Below are 14,566 nucleotides of genomic sequence, written 5' to 3'. Positions count from 1 at the left end.
AGGGCAAACATTTCCGCTAACGTCTGCTACTCATAACCAGAACATTTTCCCTCCAACACTGAAACGTAGGCTCTTGGCACTCACCTAATGTCGTTCATGGGGCTTTCCAACTGGGCAAATTTGGCATAAATTTGCGAAGAAGCTTATCATGTCAATAAAATGGACTGCATCCATAGTATTTCCAGGCGTCAGACAAAAGGAAATAGCTTGAATACTTTCTTGGTCAATTCTAACGCCATCAGGTGACAGTATACCGTAATAAAGAACATCTGAGATTGGGCAAATTTGACAGTAGACGATTTAATCGTTAACCCGACCCTACGAAGTAGCCCCAAAACTTCGAGAATATATTGCAGATTAACCTCGAAACCAGCGATACTGAAAGTGTGTTCCACGTAGCCCTGGGGCTCAGCAAAGCCTCTTAGAGGGCTCAGTCAAAGTCCTGTCACACGCTGAGAAGAACTACTCTTACAAATATCATATTAATGTTGGTTTTATAAAAATTACATTTCTGTTTTTGTAATAACCGGAAAATGAGACGCCAAGCAGAATAAAAAATCTACAATCATGCTACGATCAAAAACTACAAACAAAAGTATTTAGCTTGTACGACTAGTTATGTAGCGACTTGCTCGTCACTACAGACCCCTCCTCTCTCTCCCTCCCTCCCTCCCTCCCCCCCCCCTCTCTCTCTCTCTCTCTCTCTCTCTCTCTCTCTCGTAGTCCCTCTCGCTGTGCACTGTCTCATCTACTCACGCCACAAACATTCCACTACGCTCTCCCCATCTCTATTTTATCCACAAACACCTCGAACTGCCCGGGGCTACATAAAGCTGCGCCACCCAGCACTGGCTACAGCTCTTAACTCCAGTTTGCTACTGTCTACATGCAGCCCAAACCGGCACGATGAATCCGCACACTGTTCTCGGACCGTAGCTTAATCCATTCGTGTTTGTTATGTACTGAATTTGTAAAATTCAGTAACTTGTGGCGATATTATTCTACACTACCGTTTGTGGAAATTGCACCAAGAAGGAAACGTATGAATTCAATTAATTTAATACCACAGGTTAGGTTCATGACAAGTAACAAATGATTATCTTTTGAAATCTGTGCGTGTCATCTGAGCCCTACTATTCAGTATGTCGTGTGGCCATCATGCGCTGCAATTAGAGGATGCTCCATTTTTTTCGTTTTTAGTTTTTTAAGGAGCACAGTCTTACATTTCTGACCGTTTAAAGCACGTTGCTAAACTCTACAATAATGAAAATTTTTATAAATATCTGAATGAATATTTATGCAGCTTTTTTAGACGATAATTCATTAAAAGTTACTCTTCATTTGCGAAAAGTATGAGGTTTGTCTGTAATGTCACTAATATACAACATGAACAGCAAAAGTTTCCAACACACTTCCCTAGGAAATCTCGAAGTTGGTTCTACATATGACGATCACTCTCCACCCAATAAATCTTCAATCCAGTCACAAATTTCGTTTGGTATCCAATACGACAGTACATTCGATGAGTGAATGTGTGGTACTAATGCATACGCTTTTCTTGAATTACTGCATCCACCTGACTGCCTTGATCCATGGCTTTCAGCACGTCATATGAGAAAAGTGCTAAATAGGATTCGCTTGATCGATGTTTTCGGAATCCGTGCTGGTTGGCTCAGAGAAATTCAGTCTGCTGGAGGTTCCTCATTACATTTGAGCTCATAATGTTATAAGATTCTGTAACAAATCGATGTCGAGGATATTGGACGGTAGTTTTGTGGCTCACGTCTGCTACGCATCCTCTGATACAGTGCCGTGAAATCGAATGAGTCACTTTGAAGCATCCCGTACAATTCCGTCGACGTGCACAGCGCTGCAAACAACAAAGCTGCCAGGCTGCAGAGGTCTTGCCATAAGAGGCGCCATCGCGAGTCAGCGAGTCAGCGAAGTGAGCCACGCGCGCCGCACGTGCAAGCGGAGCAGCCGCACAGCTGTGGCTGCCCTCTGCCCGCTGGCGCAGGAAGCGCTTCCTGGCTTCCCGCCACTTCCTGTGGCCGGCTCCAGCCCCCCCAGAACACTGTCTCACTCTCTCTCTCTCTCTCTCTCTCTCTCTCTCTGTGTGTGTGTGTGTGTGTGTGTGTGTGTGTGTTGTGTGTGTCTCCTTCTGTGGACAGCAAGTCTGGGCTCCAGTCTGCAGGCACAAACACTCTCTCACTCACTCTCTCTCTCTCTCTCTCTCTCTCTCTCTGTGTGTGTGTGTGTGTGTGTGTGTGTGTGTGTGTGTGTGTCTCCTTCTCTGGACAGCATGTCTGGGCTCCAGTCTGCAGACACGAGACTGGTTAAAACTCGTGAGTCTGGCATTCGGCTGAACTCGTAGAAGCGGCTGCTTCAAATGGCTCTGAGCACCATCGGACTCAGCTTCTGAGGTCATAAGTCCCCTAGAACTTAGAACTACTTAAACCTAACTAACCTAAGGACATCACACACATCCACGCCCTAGGCAGAATTCGAAACTGCGACCGTAGCGGTCTCGCGGTTCCAGACTGCAGCGCCTAGAACCTCGTAGAAGCGGACACATGGCATCTCGAGTTCGTTATATCAGAGGCACCGTATTGGGTCCATCAGATTTCGGTTGTTTTCGTATTATTAATTGCGTGTTACGCAACTATGTCGTTTTAAGGCTAAGGCACAGTGATGATTCATCAACCTTGGTGCGATCTGTTATAATTGTTTGTTAAAGACACATCGTATGTAAAAGACTTAGCATTATAGTGTGTGTGACTGCAGTGGTCTTGTGGTTGGAGACGTGTTGTTGTGTCATCAAAGGTAGTAGATTTGAGCCAAAGAAACTGGTACACTTGCCTAATATCGTGTAGGGCCTCCGCGAGCACGCAGAAGTGCTGCAACACAATGTGGAATGGACCCGACTAATGTCTGAAGTAGTGTTGCATAGAATTGACGCCATGAATGCTGCAGGGTCGTCCATTCATAAATCCGTAAGAGTACGAGAGGGTGGAGATCTCTTCTTAACGGTACGTTGCAAGGCATCCCAGATGTGCTCAATGGCCGGCCGGAGTGGACGAGCGGTTCTAGGCGCTACAGTCTGGAACCGCGCGACCGCTACGGTCGCAGGTTCGAATCCTACCTCGGGCATGGATGTGTGTGATGTCCTTAGGTTAGTTAGGTTTACGTGGTTCTAAGTTCTAGGGGACTGATGACCTCAGATGTTAAGTCCCATAGTGCTCAGAGCCATTTGAACCATTTTTTTGAACCAACCGAAAAGCACGTTCACAGGCGTTACACAACACATCGATGGTTAATGTAATACTACAAGCTGTATATGACTCATTCTACGAATATGAAATATTTACGCACTTAGCTGATAGTCATATGAATGCGAAAGTAATAGTAAGGTGCCAAGGTGCCAGTTGTGAAATTAATAAGCTCTTGTAAAAAGAAGTTCTAAGTTCTAGAGGACTGATGACCTCAGAAATTAAGTCCCATAGTGCTCAGAGCCATTTGAACCATTTTTTGTGCTCAATAATGTTCATGTCTGGGCGGTTTGGGGACCAGGGGATTGTTTAAAGTCAGAAGAGTGTTCCTGGAGCCACTCTGTAGCAATTCTGGACGTGTGAAGTGTCCCATTGTCCTGCTGGAATTGCCCAAGTCCGTCGGATTGCACTACGGACATGAATGGATGCAGGTGATCAGACACGATGCTTACGTACTTGTTATATGTCAGAGTCTTATCTAGAAGAAACAGAGGTCCCATATCACTCCAACTGCACACGCCTCCACCAGATTGAAAAGTCCCCTGCTGACATGCAGTGTCCATGGATTCATGGGGTTGTCTCCATACTCGTACACGTCCATCCGTTCGATACAATCTGAAACGAGATTCATCCGAGAAGATAACATATTTCCAGTTATCAACAGTCCAGTGTCGGTGTTGACGGGCCTAGGCGAGACGTAAAGCTTTGTATCCTGCAATCATCAACGGTACACGAGTGGGCCTTCGGCTTCGAAAGCCCATAGCTATGATGTTTCGTTGAATGGTTCGCACGCTGACACTTGATGACCCAACATTGATATCTGCAGCAATTTGCAGAAGGATTGCACTTCTGTCACATTGAACGATTCTCATCAATCGTCGTTGGTCCCGTTCTTGCAGGATCTTTTTCCAGTCACAGCCATATCGGAGATTTGTTTTTCCGGATTCCTGATGTTCACAGTACACTCGTGAAATGGTCTTTCGGGAAAGTCCCCACTTCCTCGCAACGTCGGAGATGGTGTGTCCCATCGCTCGTGCGCCGACTGTAACATCACGTTCAAACTCACTTAAACCTTGATAACATGCCACTGTAGCAGCAGTAACCGATCTAACAATTGCATCATACACTTTTTGTCTTATATAGGCGTTGCTGACCGCAGCGGCGTATTCCGACTGTTTACATATTTCTGTATTTGAATACCCTTGCTCATACCATTTTCTCTGTCACTTCAGTGTATATACCGATGTTGTTTATATATTTATTTTTATGTTTTATGTATTAAGAGTAATGGGTTCGTCCCATTTTGTGACTTCAGTCTGATAAAAAGCAAACGATGAAATTTCTGCGATTGAAACAACCAGCAGTAACATTTATAGTCATATTTGGCAAAAATATTTGACCGTTTTTTCCGAATATGTCGCCTTTTCCGAGGCTGTGGTTAAACGGGAATCCAATAGTGCAGCTTAAACTGTTAAGAGTAAAACGGGGAGCAATGGTCCATTTATCGTACCTGTCACAAATATTTAGCTCTTCTGTTTCCTATGGAGTTGTTAGATACGAGCCTATATCCTGATCAGAATAACAAAGTGATTGACAGGAAGCACAGACGAGCGCGTCGATGGAGGCGAAGATGTCGGCTCGTTGGTGCGTGCTCGCGGAGAATCGCTATAGCACCAACAGCTGCTGTGATGTTCTATACTACCTTAACAAGCCGCCTTTCAACTTGCAGTGTTTAGTTCGCTTTGCAAGATCGTAATATGGTTGTGGCTTAATAAACGCACTGTGTCCTTAAAATGATATCATGTTTCTGTTATTTCTATATCTCAAAAAAAGCAACAGGAAGCGCACCATCTTTTACAATGATCAGAATGAATCGCGTTCTGTTGTCGATTTATATACAAAAGGATGCTAAAATGGATCTCAGTTATTCATGTGAATAACAATAACTAACAACAATAAAATAATATAAACTGCTGAATACTAATCAGCCAGGTAGTATGCATGTAGAGCGTCAAATTTGTGCAGAGAAGTATTCATTAACAATGAGATGACATTTATTGTGCAGATGCGGTACACACCATTCATACAAAAATATGAAACACGAACACAAAAATAAGACGAATTATCGCAAAGAGTAAATATCACTTAGCACAGAATAACTTTCTTCCTCGGTACTGTCGTTATCTAACTCTAGTTCGTGGAAAAGTCACTGGAATTGCCCAAAGATACAATTATAATTTCAATACTACTTTCTAAACTCACTTTACTTTTCCTCGCTGCCTTAACAACTGTTTCTGTGTGGCGTTTCTCGTCTGGTGTTAGTTGTTCCTCTGCTTCCTTTCACAATTTCTGAATTTCTGCCACAGTAAAGCTTTTGTTATTTGTAATCTGTGCTCAAATCATTTCGATTTCGTTGAAGTGGCAATGGTAAAAGTTCAAAATAATGATACAAAAAATAAGACTTCTGACGCAACGAATAAAATTATTCCTCATCGTAATCAACTGGAAGCCTAAGAACACTGTGACTATGTTCTTTAGCTACCTCATTCACAATATACTGTTGAAACTGTGGCATTTTTTTTCTTTTCACGATTTGCATGAGGTCCGCCTTACATAAATCATTCGGAATATTCACATTGTGGTGTTTCAACCATAAAAACAATATCGGCTTTTTTCGTTGCAGTCGTCGGAGTTTTATTTTTAATAACTGAGCGGTATGAGACTTTATCCATTACAATGACGGACAGCGGATTTAAGTTTCCCAATAGTTGCCTCTTGAACGACTTCAGGAAACTACCGTGGCTCGTCTCGTGGTAGTGGCATGTTTTCCTCAATTTTTAAGCGAGGAGACAGTTAGGCACGAAACCAGATGCAATGTCAGCTTGTAAGACAATAATTCTTGCGCCCTTTCCCGCGGGAACAGCAGAATTTAGACGTATGCTACAATCTGTCCAATCTTTTCTGGCTGAATATCCGGCGTTTATCCAGGCACACAAGTGCTCAAACGGCACTTTAACAATATATCTTAAAAATCGACAACCGCGCGCAACGATGACACCTTTCTCCTTCATAATTTTCCATCCATTAATTTTTTTGTGCCGATAACCGACGGATCTGACAATCGTTAACAAAGAAGTCTTGCTGCAACTGAATAGCTCTGCCTCGCCAAGAGTAGCGCGCATATTTTTCTTTTTTTGTAGTTGTACGTACTTTTCACTCGTAATATCCATATATGTAGCGGCGAATGGCATCTAGCTGAAAATATTCCAGGGTTGTTACTCGTGAGTCTTTTTACTGGGTGTCCGTAGTGCAGATGAATCAGGCCCTTCCCCTTATGTACAGTATTTTTTCTTACAAAAATTGACGACGGTGTTTTTATGTACCTTAAATGTGTCTGCAGTTCTTTCAGCTACCTTCGTTAGAGGCGATAGAGTCGCGCCATTGTCTCAGTCCTCCTCCAAATATTCCCGCACGGTGCACACAAAGCCACGTGTCTGACCACGCAAAGCATTAGCACATCGCTGAACTTTCCTTTTGACAACCACACTTCTGTGCACACTTACTTTGCAATCTTCAGACATTTTGTAGCGCAAAATAAACTCGCCGAGCAGAGAAACAAAGCGCACAACGAAATAGACCACAACTGTTGACATTACCGGCCGAGAGAATCGTCTGCTGTTGGCTACAGTAGCAGAGAGATTTGACAACGGTGACCAGAACAAGGCGCGACCAAGAGCTTTCTCTTATTGGCTGTTGCTATGGTAGCAGCCCTGTAAACAGCTAGACGTCAATTACCTTGTTATTCTCATGTGGCTATAAGACTACAGTTTAAATTGGCGCGAGTAAAACGAGGGGCAATCATGTTTAAAGACTTGTTTGTCACCAACAATTTGCTGTCTATTCGGAATATGCCACGATTTTAAGGATTTAGTTAGATAGGAACCTATGACCATAATTTAAACTGCTGCCAAAGGAACGAGCAGGAATCATATTTATAGCGTTGCCTGTTCAATTTTTAATAATTTGTTGGAAACTATCAACAGATTATGAAGTGAGCTTGTGTTTCGCTGTCAGTACACTGATTTCGTGACCATGTCGATCTGGGGCCAGTGATCAATCTTCAGTCGGGTTAAGGAGATCTTCATGATACCTACAGCTTCTTCCAGATCAGGCAGTGATGTGTATGCCTTCCAGTTGGAAACATTTAACGCGAAACGGTTTAACTCGAAAAATCGATTAACACAAACCAATAGCGCGATATAGGTAAAATGGTAAATAATTTAAAACTTTTTTCCTTCTAATACGAAACAAAAAACATTTACCATGAAAAGAATCCACTTCTCGAATGATGAAATCTACCTACTTTCTGGCGTTACGACGCCGCCAACATGTATTGGCCTTTTTCTCGTTAAGTCGTACGCTCGCTACTGCTGCTAGGTTCCCGCTGTCCTTTGGGTAATGTGTTATTGGCAATACACTTGTTTTCCATTACGGTGATGGGTTTTCCGAAGCGCATAAACTGTGTCTCGATATCGGTGAATTCTGGGTAAAAATAGTTTTCTGTTTTTGTTTCTTTTTGTTTTTAAGATAGGGTAGTGTAAATTGACAGTTTAAGTTGCAATGCTGAAGACCTTGAAATGACAATAGACCACAGTTTCGCTGAAATGGAGACGGAGCTTCTGAATACTATTGACAAAAACGGAGGTAGTAAAAGAAAATTTATAAATAATCTGCCTTCACTAATTTTACACTGCCGACGATAATTAAAAATAGAGATTAAATTATGGCATATTTGTAGTACACTCTAGTCAAGCCAGAGAGAAAGTGAACACAAATGTCTATAGACAGCGTTGCTTGTTCCATTCGAATGCGCTAGGTCTCAGGACGCTGTTCTTGCTAGAAAGAGCTGATGTAGTTGAAAACAAACTGGGATATTGACGTTTCTGCTAATCCAGGCTGGTTGAAGCTTTTCAAGAAAAGCAATGACGTAGTATTAAGAATGTTTGTAGTGAAGCTAATCAAATTTTACCGACTATGACCACAGACTGGTTCCAGGTAACATTTCCTTCACCACTTGAACAATATGAAGTGGAAGATGTCTTCATCACTGACAAGGATGGCTTATTTTATCGTTTCTTACCCAATAAATCTATACTGTTTAAGGGGCTCTCGTGTTAAGGCGGAAAATCTCTAAAGGAAAAACGCTACTGTAGAAACGCGAGTCGAATCTTGCTGAAAAAACTGCACTTATATATCTATAGGTACAGTTAAACATGTTTTAAAAGTGAAAGAACAAAACCCGTCGAATACAAGTTTAAGAAAACTAAGAATGACGGACGAAATGTTTGTCGACTAGATTGTCAATTTAGATAACAAGAGATTTTTCCCAATAAACAATAATAAACTGCGATTGACTTTCAGTTTACAGTATGTACATACAATTAAAAAATTTAAAGAAATTGAATTACGGTTTTGTAATAATATTTGACGAGACAGTAAATTCTGCATTTTTTAGATATAAATTTTTAACACGTAATACGTTTAACAAAAAAAATTTACGGTCAAATTGAATCGTGATAACTTTTTTCGTATCCGAAGTTTCACCGTGGTTCGTAGCCCACATTAAACTGTGGATTGCGCTATAACTTGCTGTGCAGGTCAAGTAAAAGATCGTAGGGTTGCAAAGGCATACCGTTTCTGATGCGACTTGGTCTATTAAGCCACTAAGTTGTTCAAATCAACTTCTAGGTTGACTACACTTCCACATTTAACATTCAGTGTAATGTAGATAAGTATTACTGGAGATCATTTTAGTACTGAATGTTCGGGTGTGTGGGTATGAATGAGGATACATTGTTATTGTCACGGTACGACTTGGACAGAACGTCAAAGTAACCTCAACAATTAACAACGGTAATCTAAAATCAAAATTGGGTAAGACACAACAGTGGAAGAATTCTTCTGCGAAAGAAGAAAGGTTACAAAGGAGGGCCGTAATAAAATATATATTAGAAGAATATTTGATCAGACGAAGAAAATTTTCCTTAATAAATACGTTATCTGATGTAGGATATTAATATGGAGGTGTCAGAAAAGTTCCTGCATATGTACGTTTGCAACAAATCGTTGTACAGAAGTGAATCATTGGTAATAGGATATACACAACATAGAAAACTTGAAGTATCTGAAATGTTGCGCTATCGAAGTATATTAAATGTTAAGTGGAAAGATAAAGTACTGAAATGAATAAGTCAGGAAAGAAATATGTGGAATACCCATACCAAAAGAAGTGACAGGATAATCGGGCGTCTCATAAAGAAGACAAACGAATGATGTAATTGAATTGCGTCGCCTTCTGCAACAGTGGAAACGCCTACTGTCGCTTTTCGCTTTTCGCTTTTCACGTCTCCTGGCGACTGCCTGATCCCCAGACTGCGACGTGTTTGGCAGACGCGTTCCTCTTTCCTTTTCTGTTTTCACCGGCAGCTTGCCAGCGCTTTCGCGACTCGTAAACTACGGACCGAAATCCTTGACGCACGGAAGCCACATGGACGCATGCTGTGTGTCTCATTCCGAACGGCGGTGAGCTTACTTCCTGCGCTGCTGCCACACTTCCACGTAAAACGGAGGTCATAGAATCGAGTCCCACCCAGCGTATTGGTTGGGGTTTCATATGCACCATTACGGTGTGCCGCGTGTGAGTGTGCGTGAGTCTGCGAGATAGATAGATAGATACAGAGAGAGAGAGAGAGAGAGAGAGATGAGTCATACACTGATTATGTATTATTTAAGATAAAGGCAGCCGGCCGCTGCGATCGAGCGGTTCTAGGCGCTTCAGTCCGGAACCGCGCGACTGCTACGGCCGCAGGTTCGAAACCTGCCACGGGCATGGATGTGTGTGCTGTCCTTAGGTTAGTTAGGTTTACGTAGTTCTAAGTTGTTGGGGACTGATGACCTCAGATGTTAAGTCCCATAGTGCTCAGAGCCATTTGAACCATTTAGATAAAGGCGACAAACACAGTGAATATGTACTGATTAAACATATCTTCTAAATAATCTGCAAGATAGTACGTATAAATTTGGGTTCAAACTTCACCTGTCGAAGACGGCTAATTGGATGAAAATATAGACAAATAAAGAAAAAGAAATAATAATGCATCGTAACATATTACGTAGTTAAGACTGTACTCCCTTTGTTGAAAGGGTAGCGAAAGGCGGGACTGTATCACCGAAAAGCACGTTCGCATGCGTTACACAACACATCGATGGCTAATGTAATACTAAAAGCTGTACCTGACTCATTCTACGAATATGAAATATTTACGCACTTAGTTGATAGTCATATGAATGTGAAAGTAATAGTAAGGTGGCAAGGTGCCAGTTGTGAAATTAATAAGCTCTTGTAAAAAGAAAAATCAAATTGCTTGTCAAAATTAAGTTGCGGCTGCAAATGGCATGCAACGGAGTTGTCAAATTCGCGTCATTGAAAAGTATAAATTTACTGCAAGCGGATACAATGGAAGTTGTGGATTGATACATTTGTTTAGTTTGTATAGTTAACTTGAAGTGTAATACTTATGTGATGCAAGTTACCTTGTGAGGAAGGATGCTCATCTCGCAGGTGAACCCCCTCACAGTGTCTTGCTGATTTACCTGCGATGGCATACTTCTCGATATGGCGGATGTTTCTCCAAAGAGCTAACGCACGCCCAGCGTCGAGGAAAAACGTCGTTCTCGTAACAAACAAAATGTTTCGTGAAGGAATTCTCTTCGACTGCATGATACTTGTTGCCGAAGACAGAAAAACACGAAGAATAAACAGCGACCTAGTAGTGTAGAATCGCCACCAAGGTGAACCCTAGAATAACAAACAGGACGATATACCGAAACATTAGTATCAAACCAATCGTCAAAACAGCTACAACTGACACCGAAAATATGAGAGAACCGTTTCCGAAACAAAACTGGCACCACAAAATTACTGGAAGGGAAATACACAGAATTCATTTTCCCAAAGAGAAAATATCCCTACCCGCGCAAAGTATTTAAAACCTGCATAAAGGGAACCGACACACCATCAATGGCAACTAAAATGAAGAGCCACAGAAACTGGTACACTTGCCTAACATCGTGTAGGGCCCCCGAGAGCACGCAGAAGTGCCGCAGCACGACGTGGCATGGACTCGACTAATGTCTGAAGTAGTGCTGGAGGGAACTGGCACCATGAATCCGGCAGGGCTGTCAATAAGTTCGTAAGAGTACGAGGGTGTGCAGATCTCTTCCGAACAGCACGTTGCAAGGCACCCCACATGTGCTCAATAATGTTCATATCTGGGTAGTTTGATGGCCAGCGGAAGTGTTTAAACTCAGAAGAGTGTTCCTGGAACCACTCTATAGCAATTCTGGACTTTGGGGTGTTGCATTGTCCTGCTGGAATTGCCAAAGTCCGTCGGAATGCGCAATGTACATGAATGGATGCAGCTGATCAGAAACGATGCTTACGTATGTGTCACCTGTCAGTCGTATCTAGACGAATCAGACGTCCCATATAAATATAACGCCATCTGCACACGCCCTACACTATTACACATCTTCCATCAGCTTGAACAGTCCCCTACTGAAATGCGAGGCCCATGGAGTCATGAGGTTGTCTTCACACTCGTACACGTGCAATAAAATTTGAAACGAGACTCGTCCGACCAGGCAACATGTTTCTATTCATCAACAGTCCAATGTCGGTGTTGACGGACCCAGGCGTATGCGTAAAGCTTTGTGTCGTGCAGTTGTCAAGGGCACACGAGTAGGCCTTCGCTCCAAAATCCCATATCGATGATGTTTCGTTGAATGGTTCGCACGCTAGCGCTTGTTGATGGCCCACCATCTAAACCTGCAGCAATTTGCGGGAGGGTTGCTCTTTTGCCACGCTGAACAATTCTCTTCAGTCGTCGTTCCTCCCGTTCTTACAGGATATTTTTCCGGCCGCAGCGATGTCGGAGGTTTGATGTTTTACCAGATTCCTGATATTCACGTACACTTGTGAAATGGTCGTGTGGGAAAATCCCCACTTCCTCGCTACCTCAGAGATGCTGTGTCCCATCGCTCGTGCGCCGACTGTAACATCACGTTGAAACGAATTTAAATCTTGATTACCTGCGATTGTAGCAGCGGTAACCCATCTAACAACTGCACCAGACACTTGTCTTATGAAGGCGTTGCCAACCGCTGTGCCGAATTCTGCCTGTTTACATATCTCTGTGTTTGAATACGCATGCCTATACCAGTTTGTTTGGCGCTTCATCGTATAAACGCAACAGATACAGAATAATACATAATAGTACACCTAACAACAGTACTCACACAACATGAAAACATAAGAGCATCAACACAAGAAGACGACGACTAGAAAAATCAAATAATGACATAAAGCAACGCAAATTTACAGATCCTTGCTGAGATGTTAGGGAGGTTACCCTCCAGCAGTGGGCGAATGCCAGGGTCGTATCATCCTCCCACGAACAACTTAAAATTCGCGCGAGCGAGTAAGAAACTCAGACGAAAATGCACTCAAGAAGTATTAGCAATATAGAAGCAGAAAACAGAAAATAGAACAGTCCCCACTGAATAAATAAGATGTGTTCCAGCAGCATAACTTAATACAAGACGCCAAAGAAGCGTATGTTCTCTGTGTACCTGCCTTCCCTGATCCGGGGATGGAATGGGAAAAAATGGAAATAAATGCTTTCCAGTGGAACAGAGACAACGCGACCGTGTGGTCCGGCTCAAGAGACGTTATACAAAACGTGATTACTGCGCAGGGCAATATTACTACTGCCGCTACCTTGCTTGCCCTCAGTCAGTCGATAAGGACAGACAGGGAGTGATTGGTAACGTTCCTGACGACGTTTTATTCCCCAAAACAGCACAAAGCAGTCTATTAGTTTTTGTTTCAAGTAATCCTGGGGAGTGAAAACCACTCACTTCTTTTCGGATAATATAGTCTACGTTGTAACCATCTAATTTGCCGTTACCTTCCTAGACCAACTTTTACCATACAACCATGGACTTCCTGCTCTCCGTGGACTCGAAACGGGGTAAGCTAATAATTTACTTATTTCTTGCATATCACTCTTGTCCACCCTGTGTGCAGTGCTGCCTGTTCCTGGTAGCGTATGTTCTTTATTTAACTCGCAAGGGGGAAATACCACAGATGCAGCACGCAGAGACGAAATACACTCCAAGTGATCTGTTTTACTCACGGTGAAAAATACTTGATAGTCCATTGCTTTATTTCATCAGGAAGATTTCGCAGAATGGAAATACATGATGAGTTTGAACATTTTCAGATCAATTGCAATCAAAACACGAGTTTATCAGATTAATCTGTATACTCACTTTAAGGGTATAAAACGTTATTGAATCAGCGTTGAAAGAAAAATGGCTCCTTAACATATGTAATAATTCACTCAGTGGGAGAGACGGCATACATAACTTTTTACGGTGTGAATATGAATACTAGGAAATTTCATAAAAGTGAGTCTAGTTCTGTCTTGCGTACACGTAATCAACCACACCATAGAGATTCTAAGAACGTTAGCGTCATGTGGCAATACCGTGCAACCACACCGATAAAAGAAAAAGGGGTATGAACTAGTGGGATATAATTCGACATAAAAATCAATAACTTCATCTCAACTGGGTCTCTGCCACACGAACAGAGTTTCATTCAGCAAAGTATACTTTGGTCTATTCATTGGTGCTACTTATGATCACAAAATCGTCACTTTCATTACACATGGCCATCGCATAGCACGAAAGTTGAAACGTCAACACGCGAGGTGATTATAAAATCCACGATAAAATTAACGGAAGCCCACACGAGAACCATAGATACGTCATGGAAGGCGATTATCTAACTAAAACGATACAAAGTTTACTCAACCCAGATATGACACTGAAATTCATCACTCAAGTTCACTAAGCTTTTCACATGCCGAAAATTTGGTTTATAATTCTTGCTCTAATGAAATATAATGCTCACACGTTGAAATACAGTGATATTTAAATACATATGAAGAGATACAACTAAGAGACACAAGTGCTGAAGGCACATGTCTGCGTCTGATCAGAACAAAGGGCCATGTTCGCTCGTTTCACAGTAAATGCAGAGGAGTAAAAATCGAAAATATATCCGAATACGCAACTGAGATAGCTGAATAATTCCTTATCAGAAAATAACTCCTGAGCCTAACTGAACCAATCGAAATCATACCAGGCCATGCTCCACAGAACAAGCTCAT

The sequence above is a fragment of the Schistocerca serialis genome, chromosome 1 (assembly GCF_023864345.2).
Source record: "Schistocerca serialis cubense isolate TAMUIC-IGC-003099 chromosome 1, iqSchSeri2.2, whole genome shotgun sequence".
NCBI classification, from domain to species: Eukaryota; Metazoa; Arthropoda; class Insecta; order Orthoptera; family Acrididae; genus Schistocerca; species Schistocerca serialis.
Note: the sequence above shows the minus strand (reverse complement) of the source record.